The 22,319-nt window shown below is 43.7% G+C and overlaps 1 long non-coding RNA gene across 2 annotated transcripts; it reads right to left on the reverse strand.

Moving 5' to 3' along the window:
* Nucleotides 1-10,237: 10,237 nt before the first annotated feature.
* On the reverse strand, nt 10,238-15,811 carry LOC125101508 (uncharacterized). Of its 2 annotated transcripts, none has more exons than XR_007127886.1 (3): nt 15,602-15,811; nt 13,454-14,342; nt 10,238-12,027 (listed from the first exon to the last, which is right to left on the reverse strand). It is a non-coding gene; the product is annotated as an uncharacterized LOC125101508 (long non-coding RNA). The 2 variants fall into 2 exon arrangements; XR_007127887.1 differs by lacking the exon at nt 10,238-12,027 and adding an exon at nt 12,112-13,260.
* Nucleotides 15,812-22,319: the final 6,508 nt, after the last annotated feature.

A 22,319-nucleotide genomic window follows, 5' to 3' on the forward strand; every position in this document is an offset into this window, starting at 1 on the left:
AGAGGTTAAAAACCATATTCTCACAGTCTAGCTGCCCCACATGGAAGTAGTGGTTAGCATCCTAGAGCAGATAATAACCTTCTCTGTGCACAGTTGCTTAATTTTATAAGGTCCTGAACACACTCTATCTCATATGATTCACAAAATTCTCCAAAGGGCTTTATTCCAATCTGACTTTATGAGGGGAAAAAAGAAAAAGAGCCTTCAAAAGATTAACTAATTTTGGCAGTTTGTACAAGTGGTAGATGCCACAGCCAGAATTCTTTGCCAGTGTGCTGATGTTAAGTCCCATACTTTTCCTGGAAATCCCAGAAATTCTCAAAAGCCAAGTAGCAATTCACCAAGGGAAAGGAGCAGGGGAGATAATAACCAATTTCCTCAGCCTTATTTATACATCTAAACAGCAAAATCCCTGAGCTATAGGGTCTTTTTTTTTTAAGATTTTATTTATTTATTTGATAGATAGAGATCACAAGTAGGCAGAGAGGCAGGCAGAGAGAGAGGAAGGGAAGCAGGCTCCCCGCTAAGCAGAAAGCCCGATGCGGGGCTCGATCCCAGGACTCTGGGATCATGACCTGAGCCGAAGGCAGAGGCTTTAACCCACTGAGCCACCCAGGCGCCCGAGATATAGGGTCTTTAAAATGAGGCATAAATTTTTATTTTACTTTATTTATTTATTGTTTATTTGTCAGAGAGAGAGAGTGCACAAACAGGGGGAGCAGTAGGCAGAGAGAGAAGCAGACTCCCCACTGAGCAGGGAGCCCAACGTGGGACTGGATCCCAAGACCCTGAGATCATGACCTTAGCTGAAGGCAGAGGCTTAACCCACCGAGCCACCCAGGCATCCCTATTTTACTTTATTTCAAATAAATTTCAAAGTTAGACGTCTAATACATCTCCTACACTTACATTTTCATCTCTTTCAGTGGGAAAGACAGAAATGAAAATAGAGACAGACATCCAGGGTAACCCAGTCCCTGCTTTAGGGGTACACACACATGGGCGTGAGATGCTAAGCATAATGACCTTTCCCAAGTATGTTCTGGGAGACAATTGCTTGACAGTCACAATTATGGGAACATGACATAGTTTTTCTTTCCTTAGAATACAGAGACGAGCATCTAAAGATCGGTAGAACCTCGGCAACTGTCCCTACGGGCAAGCCTGTACTTGTAAAAAATACTCAGCTTCATGACTCCATTCCTGCTGTGTCACCCTTCAGCGAGCTTCCTGAGCAGTGGCTCAGTGTAAGAAAGCTCAGAGCAAAAAGATAGTAGGAAGAAAAGAGTGCGTGCACGTGGAAGACGGAGTATTTGGGGAGGGCATCCACGAAAGCACCAGGAAATGATGTGAGTTCCAGCTAAGGGGGCACTCCTGGGTGGGCTGGAAGAAGGACAAGGCTTGAGAAAAGTCATATTACCCAGCATCCAAGGAGATGAACTAGTCCCCATTGTGCTTTGACTCTGTCGATGGGCATGACCCTCCGCACTCAGCTTCACCCCAGCTGAAGCGAAGTGGACACTTAGCACCACTGGTTTTGCGAGTTTATGTCTGTAACTTCTGTGTCCTGGGCATTCGGGGCCGACACTGTTTCCATTTCTTTTCCCCATTTCATGCATCATTTCCAAGTCATGTCGCCATGGTGTAGAAGCGATGGATGCCAATTTTAACAAATAGAAAAACAGGCATCGTAAAGGCTGCCTTGCCTACATCCGCTTCCCCCGTTTCCAAACCAGGGGATGGGAGGAAAGGAGAAGAACCAAAGTTCACAACAGGGAATCCCGTGTTTGCCTCGCCATCCCATTTTAACTAAGAGGCCAGGGCCAGGGTGTAGAATCCCTTCAGAGAATTGGGTCGTCACATGCTTAGCATCTGACTAAGGATGGCAGCTGTGTCGAAAGGGCCAGTTGCTTACAGAAAAGAACTGGAGGTCTGTTGAGACTCTCCTCCTCCTTCTTGTTTCTGTGACTCTGATTACACGCTTTCACACTCTGTCCCTATCTTGTGTGGTTTTGAGCCAAAGCCTGAGACATCTAACCCATTTATCAATATTAAACACAGAAGGCGTCATCTAGGAGTCCCTGAAACTTCGAGAGAGCTGCATGGATAAGAGAAATTGGATGGCAGACGTGGAGGTCATCTTGCTGAGAGTCAGAGATCCCCAAGCACACTAAGGACAGGGTCTCTCTTCTCATAGTGCTTGGCTGTGCCCGGCAGAAGGAACGAGAGGCAGAACTCGACAATGAACTGACAAAGAACTGAATGCTAACAGATGTAAATGGGACCCGATCTGGACTTTTATGTTGCTTTACAATTTGCCTACTTGGGTAGCTTTCAGAAAGCAGCTTACTTGTAAATACTCTGCTTTTCTTCCTTCCATCCTTCCTCTTTTCTTTCTCTCATTTGTTCATTCGTTCTTTCTTCTTTCCTTTGTCTTTAATGTAGTCAGAGAGGACAAATCCCTAGGTAATGAACCCACATCTGCCTCTGGGAACAGAGTAGTTATTTTCTGAAGGCACACTGGGGGCTGTTGTATCCTGACATCTTTCTTAAAAATGTGCCTTTTCTTAAAAAAGAAAGAAGTCATGCCATTTCAAGGATGAAACTGGAGGGCATTATATTAAGTGAAATCAGCCAGAGAGAGAGAGACAAATACTTCATGGCATCACTAACATGTGGAAACTAAAAAAGGGGGAAAAAAGGAAAGAAAAGAAAGACAGTAGAACTCATATAAATAAAGAATAGAACGATAGTTGCTGGGGGCTGGGCATGGGTGGAGGGGAGGCAGGTGATAAGAGGATAAACACTTCCAGGTTGGTTTGTTTGTTGTTTGTTTTTTAAGATTTTATTTATTTGAGAGAGAGAGAGCAAAAGCAGGGAGAGCAGCCGAGGGAGAGGGAGAAGCAGGCTCCCCACCAAGCAGGGAGCCCGATGCGTGGCTCGATCCCAGGACCCTGAGATCATGACCTGAGCTGAAGGCAGACACTTAACCCACTGAGCCACCCAGGCGGCCCTATACTTTCAGTTATAAGAATAAGGTCTGAGGATCTAATGTAAAACCTGGTGACTGTAGTTGATAATACTGTATTGTATAATGAAATTTGCTAAGACAGTAAAACTTAAATGCTCTCACAAAAAAAGAAGAAGAAAAATATGTAGTGGTGACGAATGTGTTATTAGTTCAGCTGTGGGACATGGAATCCCTTCATGACATACGTGTATGCCAAGTCTTCACACTGCCTACTTTAAATATCTTACAATCTTATTGTCAATTCTATCTCAATAAAGCTGAAAAAAATTTAAAGCTGAAAACAAAAATAACAGCCCCCCCAAAAAAAAAATGTGCACGTACTTCTTAATGGCAATTTACCTCAACATTCTGGAAAAAAGATAGTCCCATCATGCTGATTCTCGGCTCTGGATTCAAACCAAAATTATAGCTGTGAAAGAGTCCCACGTAAGTAATTCTGCAGAAGTTTTGACTTCCCATTAGAAACCAGTCTGAGACCAGAGTCCAGGCAGAACGATACCCACCAGGACCGCTAGAGCCAGGAGCCATCACTGGGCATGCACTGGTGGCGTTAGCTGGCCAGTCAACTATGTATGCTCACCCTTCCTCTCACACGTACCTGTGAGTTTGAGTATTAGAAGAGAGGACCGTGTTCCTTCCTACATGCCACACTGAATTAAATATGCCGCCTTACGGAAAATTCTCAGTAGGGAAAGAGAGATTGGTGAGATTGGACGATGGCTTCCCAGATACCCACGCCATCAGGGTGGTGCTCTCAAACTGTGGTTCACGGTGCATCCGACTCAAGATACTGACGTCCAACTAATTAATAACATTCCTAGGCTTACTAATGAGCTTTTCAGCCTGCATAACCATGATATTATCTCGTATTTTATGCAGAATATAATACTTTCAATATAAACAACTCATTTCGTAGTTTGGGGCTGGTCTTTAGAAGCTGTGACAGAAATCCGTGTGACCTCCATGCTGGCTCATCATTTCCCTCGGAAATGTCCGTCTCTGTCACCACCCCCACAAGGTGTTCACATTGCCCTCTGTCTTCCCTCCATTCGCTCGGCTGAGCTTTACCTATCCTACTTAGGATGGTGCCAACCTTGCTATCGTAAGACTAAGGACAGATCAAATGGAGGAAATGGCTGATCTCTGTTTGTTTTGGAAATACTGGTTCAATTCTCCCCACAAAGAGAGAGGTTGGGAAGGTAAGTAGATTTTGTACTAAAATGAAACTGATTCTGCCAATTTCATAAGAATAATTGGAAAAACCTACCAGTGGCTAACACAATATTACCATTGACTACTTGCACTCAGGGGGTGGCTTAAAAGGTTGATCGTGTATGATAGAAGAGCAAAGAAATTCAGATCATAAGAAATGCATTTCTTAACACTGAGTCAGTGTTGGGAATCTCCTGCTTGCCTTCTCTCTGGTAAGAAGCAAGGTTTTCTTTTACAGTTTTGAATATGAGATGAATGCTAGGAGATTTTTTTTTTTTTAAATCTCACCAGCTTCTGCTTGCATGAAAATCCTTCAAGACAAATAGGTTCAAAAGACATTTCTTCAGAAACACCACCTACCAGAGCAATCATAGCATATTTAATGATATGATTAGAACCATTTTGGCATCTTAAATAGAAATAGCAAAAAGTAAAATCTTTAACGTTTGTGGCACTTTCTCTTCTGGATAAAATTCGGTAAACTTGGTATCTGGAATACTAATCAGAATATTTGCTACCCATGAAAACAGCAAGTCAGCCATGAAAATGCCTGTCTTATTAACTGTGAAAACTGAAACACAGAGGGAAAATATAATCTGTTCTAAATATATTCTAGCATGCAGAGAAGTGGAATGTATTTGGAAGGTTACAACTAGCATATCCTCTTGCTGTTTTCTAGAATGTGTTTATGTAGAATTAACAGAGCCCCAGGATAGAGCACAGAAAGAACCAGTGACCTGAAATTCTTGTGTGGAAAGGCTGGAGGAGGATACTTAAATATAGTATTTTATTTGTATTCCTAGGTGCTAAGGTAAGATCTGTTTTTCCAGAAAATAGATATTTCTCCAAAAACATATGCAAAAGGGTTACAATTAAACCTCCTCACTACGGAAGTGTGTAAAATTTTCCACCCTTGAAGCTATAGCATATGTATTTCTCAAAAAGACAAAAAAAAATATTAGCAAACCACAAACATATGTGCACACACTAGGAAAATTGGATTGCTTTTCTTGACTGAGTGAATAGATTCATTTATTGACTCCTGAGTCTCTATTTGAATATAAATGTGTGAGAAGTGATTATTTCTATTAACAACAAACAAACAAAACCTGCAGACCTAGGAGAGGGCTGAATCTGGCACCACAGGCCAGGTCAGATTCTGTTGCTACCATTGACCTTAATTGGGTAACTTCTTTTTTTTTTTCTGCCTGTTTCCCAAAAACCAAAACCCCACCGTGCATTTCCACACATTAACTGGGATAGTTGTCTTTCCAATGTGAGTTATTCCAACCTGGTAATCGGAATAGGAATATTTGAGAGTTTGATATTTTATCAGATTTTCCACAAAAATAAGGGTGTGACAAGAATGTTGGAGGGTGTGAGCTTTTTGGTTTTACCTCTGGGTGTCCGTTGATATGCAAATCAGCTGACAAAGATGATTCCAAAGAACTCTATGATCCACCAACTTCAGGACTGGACTCCTACATACCTGTATCATCATTTAACTGTTCCATTTTGTCTATGCTTTGTCTTTAAAAATATTTTTAGGGGTGCCTGGGTGGCTCAGTCGGTTAAGCATCTGCCTTAGGCTCAGGTCATGCATGGTCCCAGGGTCCTGGGACCGAGTCCATCATCAGTCCTTGCTCAGTGGGGAGCCTGTTTCTCCCTCTGCGTGCTGCTCCCCTGCTTGTGCTCTCTCTCTCTCTCTTTCTGACAAATAAATAAAATCTTTTAAAAAATATTTTTAAAGCTTCCTGATCACAGAAAGTTAAACTCTGCTGCAAACATCAGGAACTTTGTGTTATTGATGCATTTGGCAATTTCCCATTTTCCCTTCCTGTGGTCATTCACTTGCTTCTTTTTCCTTTTCCTCCCTTTCTCACAAGGAGGCAATCTGAGACTCCACGTTACTGTGCTTTGTCCCACCTACCGTGGGCAAATACTCGTTGATGTGATTCGTGCAGAAGGGCTGCTGGGCGCAAGCCTTTCCCGCCCAGAGAAGCATTTTCAAAGAGCACAGAGCTCCCCGTGCTGAAAGTAGACAAATGAGGCTTTAGTGATAGAACAGCACAGCAAATACAAGTCCAGAGAAGGAAATATTCTGGAAAAGAGTTTCCAGAAACCTGAAACCTAAGATCAGTGAGCAATCAAATCCAAATTAGGACAGCAGCATGGTCCAAGCTATATTATGGAAGTGAGTGGGAGTGTGTTCAGGGTGCTGGAAGGGGGAAGGTGCCAGATGGGAAGGTCAAATCCAGGACAAAGTCTGACAAGATGGATGTTTAGAGAATTCCATTATGAATGAGCTAATGCTAGAGATTCAACTTGATTTAGGTGATAGGGCTGATTCGTTTTGGACCCAGCTGGATTCTAGGTCTGCCAAGATCACTACTTTGTTCTATACACTGTTCCAGGTAATGTGACTTTCTCTACAGTGAGGGATATCCTCAATCACAAAAGAGTAGAGCACCTCAGTTTTTCCCAGTGATTGTTTAGGAAGCAAGATAGATGATACAAACACACATACATTCATGTAGGAGAGACAGAGAAGCAAAGAGAGAGAAAGAGGGATTTTTTAAAATTTTATGTATTTATTTGACAGAGAGAGATCACAAATAGGCAGAGAGACAGGCAGAGAGAGAGGAGGAAGGAGGCTCCCTGCTGAGCAGAGCCTGATGCAGGGCTCGATCCCAGGACCCTGAGATCATGACCCGAGCCAAAGGCAGAGGCTTTAACCCACTGAGCCACCCAGGCGCCCCTAAAAGAGGGATTTTTGAACAGAGAACAGTCCCCCATTCCAAACCCATCTCAACTGAACTTTATATGGAACAGGAGTATACAGAATTTTGTTTTTTTTTTTAATAAAAGGGACATATTACAATCTTCTATTAGTATTTACTACAGAAATGTTAAAAAAAAACAAACCATACATTATTTCCGCCCAATCAATACCATTTACAAGTGAAGGCCACTAAAGCCCTGGGGAAAATTCATGCAAATCCACACAGGAATTTCTAAAGCTCCAGTAAGAATCCATGTCCCCTGACTTGGACCTAGTGTTCTTTCTAGTGCATTATACTGCTTATTTACATGCTTCTGACCTTAGCTCTTTGCCTTTCCATTTGTTTGTAGACTTGCTTGCTTTTGGTTTAAGTATTTTCAAGTTCTCACGCTGGTAAGGCATAAGACTACATTTCCTTATTTAGTGCCTTTACCAGTCTTTATTATTGTTCCTAAAATTCACCTTAGGCTGTTACTGTCAAACTTTTGGTCAAATGCAGAGCAAAACAAACTCACCAAGTACAGCTAATTTGATCAGAAGTTGAGACTAATGAGGTTTAATTAATCATACCAAACCATGGAGTCACAGTCAGTTTTGAAGATAAAAATCCTATACAAGCAATTTACTTTGACTGGTCTATACATGGTTTCATGGCTTTATAAGATTGAAGTCAATAATGGCAAAGTTATCTTTTTGTAATTAATTACAAGCTGCAAAATGTTGTCAGTTTTCTAATGCAGGATCTACCCATAATGAACAAAACAAAAAGGACTTTATGTACCTAAAGTAAATTTTAAAGACAGAAAATGGTGAACGAGGGTGGAAAACATGAAATTTTTAAAAAAGTGACAGTAGTAATTAAAACAACAGAAATGTCTGTTCTTTTTTGTTGTTATCAAAAAAAATTAACTTGTTAATTACTAAAAGTACATTCTGAAAGAGTTCATCTTCACCTTTCCAAACTGAAGGTTTGAATTAACATCTTCTCACCTGAATGAATTCAAATTCAATACTCAAGGTAATTAAACATTTGGGGGTTTGTCCTGAAACATCAAAGATCTAAACACAGCACTACTTTAAATTATTACTACATACCTTTTATCACTGAGCTTTTCTATGTTCTTAAAATCTAGAAGGTGGTTACCATTGTTGACCCTTCAAAAAGTAGTGATGGGATTTACTGTCATACGGTAACATGAACAGAGATTTAAAAATTAAATTTCAGGGGCACCTGGGTGGCTCAGTGGGTTAAAGCCTCTGCCTTCGGCTCAGGTCATGATCCCAGGGTCCTGGGATCGAGCCCCGCATTGGGCTCTCTGCTTGGCGGGGAGCCTGCTTCCTCCTCTCTCTCTGCCTGCCTCTCTGCCTCCTTGTGATTTCTGTCTGTCAAATAAATAAATAAATCTTTTAAAAAAATTAAATTTCAGTAAGGTAAGCTGAAATGGTCCCATTTCCAAAGGCTGAAAAAATATTTTGTAAATATAATATATATAATCATATATTCATATATATATGATATATCTATGCATGTTTGTGATAAACTATATTTTCCAGATGGCCAAATAATTAACAAAATTAGGCTGGTATCACGTTAGACAAATTCTAGTTCTTGACCTTGGTGAGTCGATAACAATGAGTGTAAGATCATGAGCTTAGGAGTCAGAAAGCCTGGTTTGGATGTTGGTTCTACTGGTGTGACTCCAGCCTCGTTGCCAAATTCTCCAACTCATGGTTTCCTTGCTTGTGTAATAAGGACATTGTTAACTAACTGACAGAGTCACTACAAGTGTGTAAAGTATATTCTTGAGAGAATAAAAAGATTATGATATTTATCATCGCTGTTTTAAGAGAATTTGATTTCCAAGATAATAACTACTCCCTATAAAATAGGCTGTAAGATACTAAGTACTATGCCTTGATCATTTAATTTGAATGTCAAAACAACCAACCCATGAAGTGGTAGGCCAGAGTACCTGTATTTTATTTTTACATATTTTATTTTTTACAAACTTTATTTTTTATAAATTAAAGATTCTTGATTCATATGAAAGGCAAAACCAAAAACTGAATCATCCCCAGGGAAAGACCTGCCCCAAGACCTTTCGTTGTTATTCTTATTGGTGTGCTCCTCTGTGCATACGTACATGTTGGGAAAATTACAGAAAATCCAGAGAAACAGAAGAACAAATTGACCTAAATCCCATTACCCTAACATGAGTACTTCTATAATTTTTTGGCATTAAATTCCATGCCTTTCCTGATGCATGTCGTCATTATAAGCCGTTGTTCTGCTACTGTGAGGTGGTGTCATGGCTTCCGTCTCACAGAAGGTGGAGACCTACAGAGAATGAGGGATGGGCTCCAGGGCACACTCGGTGCTCCTCCAGGGCCCTGTTTCTGTCCACACCACCCTTCCTCCTTTTCCCAGAGCAAGTGATAGCAAAAGCAGCGGTGAAGGGCCAGGAGTCAGGCCCAGAGATACACGTTGTACCCCCTAAGGGCAAGGAAGCGCTCTGTTAGGATAAGTTTTCTCCCGTGCCCTCCTGCATCCATTTCTCCAGCAAACACTGGAGAGATCTGGAACTCCATCCCCACATGATCAGAAATGGGAGCATATCTCTCAGCACTTGTGCCCATAGCATGAGCTATGGTCACACTCTATGGCCATTACTTCCAAGGAGTCTGACTACCAGTCACCGAGGCAAATTTTTTTTAAATTTTTTTTCTAATTTTTAATTTATTTGACAGAGAGAGATCACAAGTAGGCAGAGAGGCAGGCAGAGAGAGAGGAGGAAGCAAGGCTCCCTGCTGAGCAGAGAGCCCGATGTGGGACTCGATCCCAGGACCCTGAGATCATGACCTGAGCTGAAGGCAGAGGCTTAACCCACTGAGCCACCCAGGTGCCCCCCGAGGCAAATTTTTTAAGAGGCCACCACAAGAGAAATGAAGGATGGGAAGAGGAAACATTTAGATTCTCGTGGAAAATAGCTCGGTAAACATTCCATTGCGTTCCACAGCAAGTTATGTCCCGACTGCTCACATGGAACCCTTGTCTGCTCTGGGTACTTACAGCTTTGCAGGTTAGTTAATGAATTTAAATAAAAACTTTAAAAATTTTGAAATAAAAATAAAAGAAAACAATAATCTTTCTTTCTTTCTTTCTTTCCTTCTTTTGAAATTTCCATGTGGCTAGGGTTTCTAGCCCCATTGAACCCAGTAATATTTAATGGGAAAACTGCCACTCCCATTGCTGGAAAAGGCAAAACTCAATTCACTAAATAATGCTTTCAAGCCACCAGGGGGAAAAAAAAAAAAAAAAAGAAAACCAAGGTTATTACTAGAAAGTCAGGCAAGTCCCTTTGTATTCATTCCAACAGCTGTTTAACATGATTGGAGGCCAAGTAAGGAAAGTTCAGGTAAATACCTCAATTTAGTAGAGTTATCCAGGGGTCAAAAAGGAGCTATGTGCTTTTGGGGGGATGGTGTTCCATTTACCCTTAAAAGGCAATTTTTAATGGAAAAAGTGAAGCCCCTTGTTTTACAGACCTTAACATATTTTAGAAACAGAAAAATGTGGCCATTTTATGCTTGCAGTATACTGCAGAAATGCAGGACGAAATGAAGAGCTGGGCTCAGGGTCCCCACTGGCCAGCGAACCCAGCAAACCTGGAGGCCCTGGTCCCTTTGGGAACACCTTTATCCCTGCCTTCCTATGCATCAGAGGCCACTTGTAGGGCTGAAATTCCATATCCCTAAATAATATGTTTCCCAACACAGTGCTTCTATCTTGACGGCCCAGATTATCCATACCCACTTACCCTTCTGGACTCAAAAATCATCCTATTGGCCCGTTTAAGAATTGGATTTTGAAGCCACAAGCAGCGGTGTCTGAGTGTAACCACGGATCTCTTCCTCCCCCACGCCCGCACCTCAATAAATACAATTTTAGATAGCCAAAGCAATCATTACCTGAAAAAGACTTGTTTCTGGCAGGAAAAAAAAAAATCAATTTAATTATATGAGATGTGTCTTACGCTTTAATTGTTGTTAAGTATAGAGCGTTATTGACAAAATCGCCCTGGATCTGGGCTTACGAGCTTTTACATTACTCAGATAACTTGCCGGGGAGAGAAGAAAAAAAGAAAATCCATCGTGTTGCTTAAGAGAACTGAAGCCACATTGTGCCCCATCCTGAGCCCCTCGGCTGCACTCACAATGATGAATGCATCATTTTTCTTGCATGAAACTTTGGTAACAAACAGCGCAGCCAAGTCTTTTCCAGCACTGTTATTCTGTTTTAAAAAACACTGACATTTTCTTAAACAGACATAATTTACAATTTTAAGGAGCACAACAGTGCCTTGGTGTTCGAGGGCCAGAGAGCAAACAACCCTCCTTTCAGTTCGATGTTTTTTTTCTTTTTTCTTTTTCTTTTTTTTTGAAAAAGGAGTCTCGTGCTCAGTGAGTTCACTCTAGCTTAAGGCCAGAGAGACAGGGAAGCAGGAGAGCAGAGCCCCAGCGCACCATGTGAAGGTCACGGGAGCAGCGGAGCCCAGCCCGGGAGTCCCACAGGCATCGTGACAGCGCTGTCCCCTCCCCAAGGTGGAGAGGGGAGAAGCATCCCCTCCAGGTGCTTCTGCTCTGCACGGCAGAGCTCCCCTTGAACGGCATCCTCTGTAAATTCCACACAAAGGGAGCCTGGTCAGGGTCCCCGTGAGTGGATCGATGGCAGGAGCAGTGTTCGATTTCCAGCAGGGTCAGCTCAGCCTGAGGAGATGAGCGGAGGTGTGTGTGCTCACGGTGCTGCGGGGCTGCCGTGTGGATGACACCCAGAGGCTCCGGGGGTGTGTGACCAGGAGGGCTCCCAAGGTGTTATTTCTCAGACGGTGGCTGTGGTCCAGGGCCCCTGCTGGAGTTTCTCCCCCTGGATTCCCGAATAATCCTTCATGTATGTGAACTCTCTGGACTTCTCCCTCTGGTTTTCTTTTCACCTGAAAATGCTCTTTAAAAATAGTCCGGTTAAAGAGAAGGAAAGAACCCCCCCCCCCCGCACTGCCCCCGTTGGGCCATCCCCTCCCCGCACCACCCAGACCTGGTCAGAGCCTCCGTTATCTGGCCCCATGGAGCCCCTCAGGACCCCCAGACTGGCCTCGGCTGACCACTGTCATGTATCCCTCTCAGTAGAGGGACTGGGGTGAGTTGCTCATGACAGAGTCTTGGGGGAGGGACAAGGAGGACAAAGAGCTGGGTCTACCAAGGAGATACCGCAGAGTGAGATGTGGTTTAGTGAAATAAAAGGCGGCAAATGGAGCCCAAAGAAGGACCCATTCCCTTCCCCAGAGCCCCCCTTCTGAAGATGGCTCCATGGACAGGGGACCCTCCCGGAGGCCATCGTGGGAGGCGTGGGCTGCAGACGGAAGGCTACATGAGGGAAGGAGCCCAGGCCACTGTGTCACCTCTGAAGCAGAGTAACCCCCTTCCGGGAACACTTGGGTGGAACAGAGCACACAGACCCTACAGAAAATCCATGAAATTAGAAGACCTGTCCGTTGTGACTGATTTCTCCTGATTTGCTAGTTTTGGAGTCCAGGTCTCTTAGTTTATACCTTTGGGGAGACCCTTTAGCTGGGGGCCACTGCCTGCCTCCAGTGACCATGTGCGAAGGAGAGAGAGAGCCTTAGAAGGGGGAGATCCCGGAACCCTGTGGGCAGCACCAGGCTTCCTGCCGCAGAAGGACGCTTTAAGCCAGGAAAATGAGGCTCGCCCAGACTCGGGGCCCCACCACTCTGCCCTGACTTGCTCTTGCATAGAAAGGGACCTGGCCTGACTCTGCTTTGACTCCCCCCACTTCTGCCAGTGCCAGTGTAAATGAGATCACGTTCTATTTCAGGGCAAAGTTAGGGAGAACTGCTTTCTAGCACCTGGCTGGTCTCCCTCTCCCAGCTCTTTTAACCCAGCTGATCAGCCCTGGTTGTCTGGCGCTCGTTTGCCTCAGATATGGAACATTCCCCAGGGTTCTAAGCTGTCCGTTGAGACCCACAGGACACCGGCACTCGGAGGCAGAGCTGTGGAGTGCTATGCAGCCATGGAGGGCCTGCCGCCTGCCTCTGGATCCATCTCCAGCTGGTCCTGGAGCACCGGCGGGGCCCTTGCTGGTGATTTCTGAAATCTGGAGCCGTGTCCCAGGTCTCTGTGCATTTCCCTGGGAGTTCTGGTATGTACTGGGGTGCTGGTTCTGTTAGTAAGGAGATGACACTTTAAGAAGTGTGAAGTCACTAGGCATAAGGTGTTCTGCCTACAATGAAGTCTGTGGGAAGGTGTAGGAATATGGGACCAATGACACAGGCCAATGGGGCCTTCAGGCCACCTGGGGTGGAGGACAATCCTCTCACATTACAAACTTGTGCTTCTCTGCAATGAATACAAACCTGAGCAGGAAGCCAGGTGAGCTTTCTGAAAAAGGCAGAGAAAAGCCAGGCTCTTAGAGTTTTCCAAGCAACTGATGAAAAATCCATCTTCGAAGCATCAGGGACAGATGGAGAACAACTTCAGGAGGAAATATGGATGATTTGAATGAAAATCCTTCTTTTCCCAAAAGTCCAGAACGGCCTAAACAAGAAATTTCGAGATGGAAGGAGGGAGTCCAGGAAAAGGAGGAAGAGAAAGGAAGGCTGGAGTAGCTGAATGCAGGAACGGAGCAGGTCCTGGAAGAGAAACTCAGCCAGCTAATGTCCATGGCTGACATCTGCAGAGGATCTCCCCCTTCCCTGATGTCCTTAGAGATTGCAGAAACTGGGAGGTCAAGCAAAAGAGGGAAGCAGAAGATGGAGGTCACTCGGTCCGTCGGTCAGGAGTTGACCTGAAGAGTATCATTGATGATGCTGACCTCACTGTGTCCCTTCAAAGTCCTGAAGAGAAAAGTCAAGAAACAGCCAGACAATCATGGAAGAAAAACAAATGGATGAAGAGCTTACAGGACAAAGGACAAGACTCCAAACTGAGGAAGCTTCTTCGTAGTGTGGAAATTCACAGCTTGACAGTGGGATCCAGCGGCTGAAGCTGAAGCTTTGAATTCTGCCTGGACTATGTCAGGAACACGTCACGCAACGTCAGAGAAAATGGTTTGAGGAGGAAACACACTGGGAATCGAGAAGAAACTTCCCAACCTGTGTAGATACTCAAGCAGCACAAGTCAGATTCGCAGCCTCTGCAAGGAGATGGCTGAAGATGTAGGCAAAGACCGGGAGAGAGAGACTTCTGCCATCGAAAGGAGATCCTCTTCCACGAGGAAAGAGCCCAAGAAAGCTGGACAGTGGCCTGTTGATGGAGAGAAGCCTCAGGGAGCTGAAAGAAGAAAATGATCACGCAGGCAAATGCTGTCCATCGCCCAGTCCAACTGCCAGCCCTTCCCAAGGGCCCTTTTGCTCCCACTGCTCCTCCCGCAGCCCACAGAGGCTGCAAATGTCCTGGGGTCCCCTGAGCCATCAGCCCCCCAGGAGGGAGGAGGGTCCCACACTGAGGGCGCAGGGATCCAGGGTCACCTGCAGGCATGACTCAGCTCCCAGGCTGCGTCCTGAGCACCCACAGCCACGGCACAACGTCCATGTATGTTTTCTGTCTTTGCAGTGATTTTCACTGATCTCTTTTTGGTTTAGCTACTGTAATTTAATTGGTGCTGCAATCGCTCTTATTCAAGTAGATCTAGCATAATTTTAAGGTAGTATTTTTCAAATAAAGATTCATTTAATATCATTCTTATGAATACATTTTTTTCACATTATTGGTCCCTCTTAAATTAGATAATGTAAGTGTTGTATTTTGATTTAAACAAAAAATCCGTTGTTTAACCATCAATAAAATTTGGCACTGATACCTACATTCAAAACAATAAAAAACATTTTGTATGGCATGAGCATTGTTACATGTGATCTTGAACTATATAAGCAGTCTGTACAGGAAAGTTAATACTTACCTGAAAAACTTCTGATTGTCTTTTTAAAAAATAAGGAAAACCCCTAAATAACAGCAACACTCAATCAAAATTCATGACATTTTAATTAATTAAATATATTAATTCATTAATTCATTAGCCCTAAATTCATAGATTAATTTAGGGGAGTTTAAATTTTGTAACTTATTTTTTGTCATTTTCTTAAACTTTCTTGTTTTGCTTAAGATATTGTTTGTTGTTTAAATGTTTTTAACTTCCATACAGTTGAATACAAATGTTTTTAAAGATTTTATTTTTTAAATTAATTATTTCTTAAGATTTTATTTTTAAGTAATCTCTACAACCAATGCGGGACTCGAACCTGCAACTTGAGACCAAGAGTCACAGGCTCCACTGAGCACTCCGAAATAAAGGTTTTCCCTAATGGCAAACACACACACGCACACACACACACACACACACACACACACACACACACACCCAACAATGCAGATAGGAGTCGCTTTTAGTATATCAGTAACAGGATAATATAAAAACAAAGCTGGAAATTTTTTAAAAAATTAAGAAGAAAGGAAAGTCATGCTCACACAATTTGCACGTACACAAAAGATACCCAATCACATACACACAAGAGCAGAGTTGCCTGAATATGGGACAAGATTCCAACTGGAGACACTTCATCCCCAATGGTGCAGGAAGGCTCAGTTCGGCAGATGTGACATTGATGGGAGGAGGAGAGGGACAGGAAGCTTTCCAGAAGCTAGCAAGAGGAGAATCTGCTCCCATTTCTGGGCCTGGAGGGAGGAGGGGTCATCTGGACCCAGTAAGGAGCTGTCCTCATGACAGGCAAAGCAGGAGGGAACAAGGAAAACCAACCCCTCCTTCCCTCCTCCTGTCCTCCCATTGGTGCAAGTGGCAGCCACCTAGGGACAGGGTTGTCAAGCCAGGGCACAGAGCAGGCCAGGAACGGGCCCAGAACCGATTTAGAAAATGACCAGCACCTCTCTTGACTCTATTCCATCAAAAGCATGTGTTTTATTGCATTTGTCCACATCTATTTATTTAGTGCAGACAACCTCAGAGATCTTGTGGGTTCAGTTCCAGACCACCACAATAAAGCGAATATTGCAATAAAATGAATCAAATGATTTTTTTGGTTTCCTGGCGCATATAAAGATTATGTTTACACACTACTGTCTAAGTGTGCAATAGCATCATGGCTAAAAAAAAGTCCACCCTTGGTTTAAAAATGCTTTATTGCTTAAAAAAAAAATGCTATCCATCATCTGAGCTTGCTGGCAGAGTGTCTTGTCTCCATGTTGATGGCTGCTGAGCATTCAGGGTGGTGGTGGCTGAAGGATGGAGTGGCTGTGGCAACTTTTTAAAACACAACAACAACATGGATGCCTAGGTGGCTTCGTTGGGGAAGCATCTGCCTTCAGCTCAGGTCATGATCTTGGGGTCCTGGAATCAAGTCCTGCATTAGGCTCCTGGCTCAGTGGAAAGTCTGCTTCTCCCTCTCCCTCTGCTGCTTCCCCTGCTTATGTTCTCTCTCTCTGTCCAATAAGCAAACAAACAACCAAAATCTTTAAAATAAAACAACAATAAATTTTGCCACATCACTTGACTCTTCCCATCACAAACGATTACCCTGTAGCTTGTGAGGCTGTCTGGCAGAATTTTATCCACAGTAGAGCTTCTTTCAAATTTGGAGTGGATCTTCTCAAACCCTCCCACTGCTTTATCAAGCAAATTCGTGTAGTATTCTAAATCTTTTTTTGTCACTGCTACACACTTCACGACATCTTCCCCAGAAGTAGATTCCATATCAAGAAACCACGGGCTTCACCGCTCTTGCGTCAGAAGCATGTCCTTATTCATTCTGGTCTGATCACGGGATGGCAGCCATGCTGTGCCCTCTTCAGGCTCCCCTTCCAGCTCTCTTGCTGTTTCCACCACACCCACAACGACTTCCTCCATTGGAGTCGTGAACCCCTCAACATCCTCCATGAGGGTGGGAATCAACTTCTTCCAAATTCCTGTTCATATTGTTATTTTGACCTCTACCCATGAATCAACAAATGTTCTGAATGACATTGAGAATGGTGAATCCTTCCCAGGGAATTTCCAATGTACTCTGCTCACATCCATCAGGAGAATCACTGTCTATGGCAGGTGTAGCCTTACAAAATGGGCTTCTTAAATAATAAAAACTTGAAAGTCAAAATTGCTCCTTGATCTATGGGCTACAGAATGGACGTTGTGTCAACAGGCACGAAAACAATGTTCATCTTCTTGTCCATCTCCATCAGAGCTCTTGGGTGACCAGGTGATTGTCAATAAGAAGTAATTTTTTGAAAGAGTTTTTTTTTTTTTTCCTTTTTTTTTCCTGAGTAGTATGTCTCAACAGTGGGCTTGAAAAATATTCAGTAAACCATGTTGTAAACATGTGCTGTCATCCAGGCTTTGTTGTTCCGTTCATTGAGCACAGGCAGAGTAGATCCAGCATCATTCTTAAGGGCCTTTGGATGTTCAGAATGGTGACTGAACATTGGCTTCAACTCAAGTCACCAGCTATGTTAGCCCCTAACAAGACAGTCAGCTTGTCCTTTGAAGGCAGGCATTGGTTTCTCCTCTCTAGCTCTGAAAGTCCTCGAAGGCATCTTCTTCCAATAGAAGGTTATTTCATCACATTGAAAATCTGTTTTTTTTATTATGACCACCTTCATTAGCTCTCTCAGCTCGATCTTCTGGAGAACTTCTTGTAGCTTCTATATACCACCTGCTGTTTCACCTTGAACTTTTACGTTATGGAGTCAGCTTCTTTCCTTAAACCTCAGGAACCCACCTCCACTAGCTTCAAGGTGGCTTCCTCACCTCTCTCAGTCTTCACAGAATTCAAGAGTTAGGGCCTGGCTCTGGATGAGGCTTTGGCCTAAGGAAATGCTGTGGCTGCTTTGATCTTCTGTCCAGACCACTCAAACTGTCTCTATCCCACAATAAGGTTGTTTCACCTTCTTACCATGCATGTGTTCAGTGGAGTAGTACTTTCAATTTCCTTCAAAAACTTTCCTTTGCATTCCCAACTTGGCCAACTGTTTGGTACAAGAGGCCAAGATTTTAGCCTATTTTGGCTTTCTATATGCCTTCCTCACTAAGCTTACTCAGTTCCAGCTTTTGATTTAAAGTGAGAGACACATGACTCTTCCTTTCACTTGAACACTTAGAAGCCATTGTGTAGGTATTATCATTTGGCCTAATTTCAATATTTTTATGTCTCAGGGAATAGGGAGGCCTAAGGAGAGGGGGAGAGAAGGGGAACGACCAGTGCGTGAAGCAGACAGAACACACACATTTATCAATTAGTCTTGGGGTCTTACATGGGTGCAGTTCATGGTGTCCCAAGTCAATTGCAGTAGTGACATCTGAGATCACTGATCACAGAGCACCATGACAAATATAACAATTAAAAAGACTGAAATAGTGTGTGAATTACCAAAATAGGACACAGAGATGTGATGTGAGCAAATGCTGTTGGAAAAATGGTGTCAACAGCCTTGCTGGACCCACAAACCTTCAATTTGTAAGAAGCACTAGGTCTGCAGAGCATAATCAAGGGAAGTACAATAAAACAAGATGTGTCTATAAGAAAAGCTGTGTTTTAGGACTGGAGAAAATGATGTCAAGGCAGAAGTGTTCGCTCGTGTGTGTCCCTTGCATATATATAAGCTGTTTATGTACTATGCATGATTTGTATGTATAAATGTATATATGCAGATGTGTATGAATATCATTTCCCTATGAGAACATTGTTGCTTTTATTTCTTAATGCACGTGTGTTCTTTAACTTAAAGAAATCTATATGAACAGAAGTTCAGAATCCTGAAATTACCACCATACTCTGTGTGGCTGTTCATCTGTTTTACAAGCATCTTTCAAGCTCCTACCATGTTCCAGGCACTCTCCTAAAAAGTAATGACACATGTAGAGTTGACCTCTTTCATCCATTCCCTCTCAGCCATTTGACTATATTAGACCCACAAACACAATTATAAACCACTTTACGGATTCAACCAAAGGGAACGAGGGAACAAGGCACAGCGGTCAACCTAAGGAGGAGTGACCGCCTCTAATGAGCAAGTCAGGGAAGAATTTCCCATGTCAGGGAGGCATCTGTGGGGGAGGGCAAGTTTGCCAAGCAGACAAGGGGAGGGAAAACACTCTGGGCAGAGGGATAAGCACATGCAAAGGCACAGAGGAAGATCTGGTGCTTTCGTTTTCAGGTAGAAAATGAACGGGTAAAGCTTCCAGAGACAAAAAATCAGGCCCTGTGATGGGCAGACAGGAAACGACGTGTCCCAATGCACCCAGTGCTACACAGGTAGACAGCTTGGTTTTCATCCCTTGTGTTTCTACTGTAGATATCTAGTAGGTAAAACTTGAAAAGGAATTCCATGATTGAATATGCTAAGAAAATTATGGATTGAACACATTTCCTTACTGTAGGATTCTTCAGAACCATTACTGCTCTGAATTATGAATGACGACAGAGTCTCCAGGAGGGGATTTCACTGTGTCAATTTTTAAATATATATTCAACCCTTTATTCATTTGTTAAAGTTTCTCCTGCATTCCCTGTTGTTTCTGTTTGTTCCTGTTTTCAAAAATGCTGATGTAATTGCTGGATAGGCAGTGAAATGTTTTTAAACACTGGAACAAGAGAGAGACTTCATTAGTCTTGTATTCTGACATTTTTGACATTATCCTCTGGTATATTCACTGCAATGTGAAAGGCGTAGGCCTGAGAGCAAGAGAACTAATTAAGAGGTAATTAGTGATCAGGAATAAGGTCATCTTAGGCAGAGAAATGAAGATAGGAAGCAAACGACAGTTTAAAGAAATGATACTTTGTAGAATCATCTTGACTCATTGTCTCTGCATCTTGCATATTTCTTTAGACAGGGGTCTTGGGTGGAATGAGTTGTAACTTAGAAAATTATGTGTCCCAGGTGTATCCTGAAGATCAATGATTAAATTAACTGTTGGTTTGTGCCCTCTCTTCTACAAAAACCAGATTTTGGAGCAAGAAAACATATCCTTAGTCCCCCAAATGTGGAGCATGAGGGAACCAAAAGGGGATAAGCCTCCCTCTTGTCTCAAAGGAGAGACCAAGGAGCCCAGCAAAGAGCAGAGTCCTAGGACTAGAGCTCCCTATGTCCAGAGAACAACTGAGAAGTTAGCTGAGAAGACTTAAAAGTACAAACACGGACTCACCCAAAGTCACCAAATGCAGAGCACACTAGATGTGTGTGGGGGGGGAAGAGGTGGGGGTGCACACACGTGGGAGAGTCCAAGGTAAAAGCAGAAGTACCCAAATTCTATAGCAAAGCAAATGGGAGATGGGCCGTTTCCCAGGGTCAAAATGAAAAAGCAGAAAAATGGTTTCTTATTTCCTCTACAGCTCACTGAACCAATGTGAACCAGCTGCCAATGTGTAGAAGTTAAAAATACCTTCCTATATGTCCAAAATAGAGGAATTCCTCACACCACCAAGGACGGGGGCGGGTTTTGAGCACGACTTTAGAGCAGGCGATGGGGTGAGAGGTGGGGAAGAAAAACCTGGCTGTGGATTTTAGGAACGCCCATGAAATGAACCCAAGCAAAGGACACTTCCTCCCCCACGCACTGCTCACCACATCAAGCCTTTCATTTCTATTTTTAACCCAAAAGAGGGCTTAAATTTTTTCAGAAGTCTTGTAGGACAGCCTGATATTTAGAAATGTATAGCTACTTTGTTCTGATCTTCACGGTTTATGAGGACCTTCCCAAACACGCGGCAGGTTGGTCCAGACCACGTGTCAGTCAGAAGACCACGTCCAGAAGGGCTATGGAGTTCACCAAGTATTCTGGTAGTTTCTCCAGGAAATTTCGAACCTTCCTTGCTGCCTACATGGCTCCATTTGATCTGAGGGCCTTATGGACACATGAGAGGCAACTTACTGGTCCCTTTCTCGCTCTCCATCCATCTCCCATCTGTTAAGATTATGGGGAATTTAAATTTAAATGAGAATTTAAAGAGTGGCTAAAGCTGGTCCGAGCTGGAGTCCTTCATGGGAATGTCAGTCCCGAGGAAGTTCCCTGGATCAAAGCCACCGTCTGTGTTCACAGGAGCTTTTGAGAACTATTTAGAATAAAACAAGCAAAGGGAAAATCTGCCTTGTACCTGGCTACAGACAGCTGCTTAAACACACATCAAGGAAAAGCTGGAAAGCTTTCGGTGAGCCCAGATTCCAGACTGAGAGCTATAGTAGCCTCGCTCTGGATTTTTTTTTTTTTAATCCTTTCCTTCGCCAAAGAAATGAGGTCTCCAACCCCAAAGTGGCACCTGGTCCTCCCCGTTCCCTTTGAAGATGCTTACTTGCCCAGTTGCTATGGCTGTCGTCCCAGGAAGCTGCGGGTGCAGGGGTGTGGGAAGAGGAGAAGGGGGTTTAGGAACGACTTGGAACAAGGGGACAGTGCTTCGGAGCTGAGCTCTGCCCTCACCAGGGAAGGGAGTGAGAGCAGCGAAAGGAAGATGATAGGCAATGTTTAACCAGCAGGACGAGCCTCGGTGGGGGCTGGTTCACCCCCTTGTCTGTATTCATCAGAGTTTCCAGAAGGTGCTCTCCCTGGGGAAGCTCCGATCACCTGGGTGTTAGGGAATCCAAGAAGGTGATGGGAACTGTTCCTTCTCAGTGCCTTCCTGAAAAAAATGTAGGTTTTTTTAAAAAAAAATTTTTTAGTCTTCTTAAAATTAAAACTCAGTACCTTCTGTTCTGCTGCAGTGCAGGTTTTGGTAACCAAGATTAGGAACTAGTTCTGAAATGCAGTATTGTCATGGGGATGACGTCAGTAGGATGCGGGAGTTGGGTTGGCTCGGATGTGATCCCTGCCCTCCCCACCCTGAGGCAAGGATGTGTGCAGTACAGAACTAGGATTTTCAGGAGGAAAGGGGGCAAAATCAGCTCAGCTGTTGCCATCCCAGCAGGAGCCTATTCGACTGTACTTGAAGGAATTTTAGGGGCATGGTCAGCCTCCTGGAGCTCCAGCTCTGGCCACCCCCCTTCGCCCATCTTAATGGCAGCCCTATCACCCCAATCCCTTCACCCACCGATGCCGCACTAATGAAACTGTTGTCAGTATTGCTTCTGTACTCTCTTCTGCTTATTTTAACATCCAGGGAGGCAATTTTCGGCAATGCTGAGCCATCTGCCTGGGCCATCTGAATTAAATCCCAGGCTTACTTCCTTTCCTCCCCTCCCACCCTCCCTCCCTTCCTTCCTTCCTCCCTCCCTCCCTTCCTC

Source organism: Lutra lutra, chromosome 6, assembly GCF_902655055.1.
Source record: "Lutra lutra chromosome 6, mLutLut1.2, whole genome shotgun sequence".
Classification (NCBI taxonomy): Eukaryota; Metazoa; Chordata; class Mammalia; order Carnivora; family Mustelidae; genus Lutra; species Lutra lutra.